Below are 5,259 nucleotides of genomic sequence, written 5' to 3'. Positions count from 1 at the left end.
AAGTGGGGGGGCCAATGGCCCCCTGGCCCCAGTGGTTCCGGCGCCTATGCCTCTTGATCAGTTTATCTTAACCCTTCTGTTCGCCCCCTGACCCCTCCTCATCCTACAAATGGTATAAGAAGGGGGAGCTATCTGTAATGCGTCAGACTCACTCTGCTGACTCACCTCAGATCAGTGATTCTCAGCTATACAGTGTCGAGGTGAACAAAACTACAGCCTCGCTTAACAGCATTTTAATCAGAAGAAGAGCAGCAGTTCTGCATATAATCTAAATGTTGTGGAATAGAAGGACTTTTATTTATTCTTCCATGCTTTATTTAACATTTGATTACATCTTAATCTGATTTGTGTTTATCACCATTTTATATTTAGCCACCATTTTAAAAGTTTTAACAAGTAGTTGTTTAGTTTATCTGGAGTGTGAGCAAAGAACATGCCAGCCAGGAAGAGGGAAGGGGTTGCCCTTTGACCTCCAGAGAAAGGAGGCAGTGATCCACCCTCTGGAGGAAGGGGGGGAGCCCAAGTTGTAAAAACCAGAAAACATCCTATGTTTCCTCAGACAATCTTTGGGGCACTTTCTTGACACTTTAAATAAATTATCCTAAGACAAAACTCTTCGTTGTCCTCTTTGTTAAAGAAAATTCCACAACAGCAGGAAGAGCACAACCCGACCAAAATAATAACTGATCCACAAAGTTCTTTCTAATAAAACCGTAAATTACCTAATTACTTAGCTTGCTGTGTATTGTTTTGTTCTGTGGTTTTTGTTTTTTTTTTCAACTATTTAGGCAACTTTAATGGGAACTGAAACAGGGTTTTGGTGAATTATTCTCAGTGTTTTAGTTTTTTGCAGTTGTGGGAGGGGACACAGCTGTCATATGGCCTGTAGTCGGTGACAGAAACTACAGGCAGCTCCAACAGAGTCTCTTTGGGGCGGAAGGAAACCCAGTCCAGAAGCTGCGTACCTGTCAGTGTTTGAGGACTTTCTTTGATTTAATTATTAGGCCGGACTGTTTTCACCACCCGCGAGAGGGGGAACAAGGCCACAACTTTGTGTACAATAATGCGTGTAAATAAATATATCCTGTCTTTTTGCAAAGAATAGGTTAAATTTCAGAGAACGACTGCTCGCCCCACTAATGTTTCTGCTCAGGAGCCCCCGGGTAACACAGAAGAAAACTTACCAGTGTTGGAGCGCAGGTCTCTTCTGGGATTTATGCCTCGACTGCCTGGAAAACAAACAGCGTTTCAGAGCAGATTTCTCAGGAATAAGACTCATCTACCCCACGGGAATAGTATGTGTGTCAGAGAACATCGAGTGGGTGGGGCTTAACGGTAAAACAGGAGTCACGGTGGGGCGGGGCTTTATTTCCTTTACTCTGCGCAGTCTCAGATCGAGTTTTAGACCAAATGGAAAATCTTTGTTTTCCCTGTTACAACTGATTATTTCTCAGTTATAACAGACTACAAACCCTTTATAGAAAATCAATGTAGTTTACAAACTCCTGAAAACAAAGAAAATATTATTTTATTTTACTTGTACAGATAGATAGATAGATAGATAGATAGATAGATAGATAGATAGATAGATAGATAGATAGATAGATAGATAGATAGATAGATAGATAGATAGATAGATAGATAGATAGATAGATTGATAATGTGATTTTCTATATTTTGGACAGAGGTCAAAAGAAAGATAAAAAACTGAAATAAGGTCATTTAAGGATTAGTTTAGTAACTTTGATGACTGTTTCATACGTGCAGCATGTTTCATTTTCACTGCTTTGACAAATTTAATAAGCACAAAGGTTTTACACAATGAATTAAAGAACCAGCTTTTAGCTGAAGTTTTAAGTTTCATACCTGACAGAACACAGTTAAATTTATTTAGCGCCTTCTTGGAGGAAAAATATAATTAATCTGATGTGTATCCGAACAAAAACAAACTTCTAAAACTGTCTTTTGTTTGAATACAGAACACTGTATTGTACTAAGATGACAATTATTGCTCACCTTTCTTGTTAGTGGTCATAATGTTATGGCATATGTAAGTAATAATGTGAATTATGGATTGAGAAGCATTTGGGTCCTAAATGACCTGTTTGTTTCACAATAGGACTCTGATGTTTCTAAAGACAAAATTATAATGAAAAGAAAAACTGAACTAAAGCAAGAACAACAAGAGGCATTCCAAAACCGAAATGTATCCTGATATTCTTGTTCTTTGAAAGTATTTATGAGTCATATAAGAAAAAATAAATAAAATCAGTTTTACTGATTTTGCATTAAAATGTGGTGTGGTAGTAGCTGAGAGTAATTCACAACTTCAAGCTCGAACAGATCAATTGTGCACGAGACTGAGCATAATCTTACTTCCAAAGTTGAACCAAATTGGGTTTCCTCTGGGTCCTCTAGTTTCCTCCCACAGACCGAACACATGCATGTTAGGTTAACTGGTAACTCAAAACATCGTCCCTAAGTGTCAGTGGTTGGTTGTCTTATTTGTCTCAGTGTGACTCTGTGGTGGTCTGACAGGCTGTCAATAAAACAAACATCCAAAAAAGACGACACATTAGTACATCTCAGGAAATTGTTTAAATATTTAAATGATAAAAAAGAACAAAGAAAGAACAAACTAAATGCTGGTTCTTCTATAAGACTAAAACACAATAAATGTGAGTTTTAGATGATTGTTTTGTTGATTAATCTTACATCCACAGACATTAAAAGGTTTTTTTGAGTGGCTTCTTTTCACAATGCCACAACAAAGTCATTAAAATACACAAATAATTGAAAATAAAATAATCACTTTGGTGTAATTTACTATTTTGTCTCCATGATGTTTTCAGTAAGTCATTAAAACTTTTACTCACTTTGATCTGAATGAAGCTCTAGGGGCAGTGACAGAGGCTCTTCAGCTAACAAGAGAGGAGATTCAGTGAATTATTGGATTCAAAATCTTCAAAAATGTTGTTATAAATAGGAAGAAATCTTGAACAAACATTTTTTCACACAAAGCTTAAATGTAGGTCAGGAAATATTTGAAACCAACAATAAAGTTGTGATTTTCTTTTTAAATTCACAAAAACATACTACAGTTACAGTTGCAGAGAAAATGTGTGTCAAACTCAGCTTTAACCAAAAAATGAGAGGTTTTGGAGCTACAGCTCATAGAAACTTGTTTTTCTGCAACTGATTTAAAAGCTGTTTTGATGTCAGGTGTTGGCTGCTTCTAGATCTAAAACAAAAAGTAAACTGAGCTCTCAGAGCGAGGAAAACAGGACATACCTCGACCGCAAGAACCACCACCACTAATAACAATAATAATAACAACACACAGGTTCAGCCATGTTCTAAAAGGTCGTGGAGGTTGTGAGGAACACAGCAGGGTCATCATCTTGTGTGAAGGAAGCCTTAAGAATCAGCTCCAAATGTCTTTAAATCTGATATTTTTCTTCCATAAGAGGGATTTATCCCCATAAATGTAACAAACTGAAGGTTGTTCCAGTGGTTCATGTACATTATATTGAATTTTGAGATATCTGTCTTAAAGGATTTTATTGTCAGAGACACTTGTTTCCAATCAGCTAAAAAGAGGGACCTGATTTTAATGTGGATTCTTTAGACCTGATAATAAATCATATGTATGAAGTTCACACTAGTTATTTTGTTTGTATGGAAAACACAACATGTAACTTTTTTTTTAACTCACCCATGAGATTTGGTGGGGAATAACAAGCTGCACTCATCCTGGAAGATGAGTCTTCACAATGATTCAGAAACATGAGAACATTACATTACAACCAAAAGAGGCAAATGAAAATACAGCAGGCACAAACTATATAGTTTTGTTTTTTTTATACAAATTAAATGCAATAAATTACTTTCTAATCATCAATATCTATTATGTAATCATGTCTAACAAAGCAACCCCCTCACAACAAAATCTTGAAAATGTTGAAATAAGCAAATGACTTAAGGTAAGATTAAAAAATACTATTTTTATTCTTTGTCTGTGGTTCTACATCTACTTTATTGTGTTTATTTTCACAAAACCAATTATCCTTTTACTCACCTATACCACACATCACTGACTGAAAGCCTTGAATAAATAAAGAAATAAATTTAATAAAGATCATTAGTTGGTTCAATTATCTCAATTTAAGAATAATAAAGTAGAATAGAATATTTTCCAAACTATTGACCCAATAGTTGGTCTCTGATAGGAAGGAACGTACTGGATCATCTGTGTGTACTGCACATCTAATTAACTCCTCGACTGCGCTGCGTTTCTCTACCAGTTTTAAGCACTCTGCCTCCTGGAACCCACAGTGCTGCTCTGTGTCCAGTGTAGAGACGTTCACTGTTTTTTTAACTCTACATGTACTGATATTCTGAACTTGGTTGCTCCACCAAAGCTCAAACATACAAAAATCTCCATGTCAGCCGTGGCTGAATGAATGGTTGAATTTTGAAACTTTTTCTCATGTAGGGTCATGAACTGCTGTGTAAAATCTGGACACTTTGATGAGTTGTGGAATGTCTGCACACACTTTGTGTACAAAGATGATGTTGCGGGTCATTTTGACCCAAACACAAATTAGCTGTTCAAATCCAAAATAAACATGTCTTTTAGATGTACTTTACTTTGATTGCTTCTGAAGAGCCATTCAAAACCAGGTGTGTGTGGAAGAGGGACTTTCTTCCCACTATCCTTTTCACTATTTCCATGCCCTTTCTTTGAGAAATAGACAAAAAATGAGCTGCAGACTATTTACAGCTGAAGAAGCTTCATCACAGCTTATGAACTGGGATAGTGATGTAGAGGAAGAGATTTCAGAGACTGAGGAGCCAGAGGACAATGTTATTGATGATCCAGATTGTCAATTTTCCCACGATGATGAGGATTCAGAGGATGAGTCTGCTGGTGTCCCTTCACCAGATGACAACCAAGAAATGCAAAAATCGTCATCCACAGAGGGGACATTGACATCTAAAGATGGTAAAATAAAATGGTCAACATCACCACACCACATCACCTGTCACAAGAGTTGATGATATTGAATCAGCATTTCAGCTCTTCCTATCCCCACCTATAGAAAAGATAATCCTCGACATGACCAACGTGGAGGGGAGGCATGTCTTTCAAGAGAAATAGAAGCCACTGGATCCAACTGACTTGCATGCTTACATTGGAATCCTGGTAGTAGCTGGAGTATACAGGTCAAAGGGTGAAGCAACTGCAAGTTTATGGAA

The 5,259-nt window shown here is 36.9% G+C and overlaps 1 long non-coding RNA gene across 1 annotated transcript; it reads right to left on the bottom strand.

The window, feature by feature from the left end:
• Nucleotides 1–2,876: 2,876 nt before the first annotated feature.
• On the bottom strand, nucleotides 2,877–4,066 carry LOC108251578. Its single transcript, XR_003038551.2, has 2 exons — nucleotides 3,716–4,066; nucleotides 2,877–2,921 (listed from the first exon to the last, which is right to left on the bottom strand). It is a non-coding gene; the product is annotated as an uncharacterized LOC108251578 (long non-coding RNA).
• Between the last annotated feature and the right edge of the window lie 1,193 nt (nucleotides 4,067–5,259).

The sequence above is a fragment of the Kryptolebias marmoratus genome, linkage group LG2, assembly GCF_001649575.2.
Source record: "Kryptolebias marmoratus isolate JLee-2015 linkage group LG2, ASM164957v2, whole genome shotgun sequence".
NCBI lineage: Eukaryota > Metazoa > Chordata > Actinopteri > Cyprinodontiformes > Rivulidae > Kryptolebias > Kryptolebias marmoratus.
The sequence above is the reverse complement of the archived record's forward strand: the minus strand, read 5'-3'. Positions and strand labels throughout refer to the sequence as shown.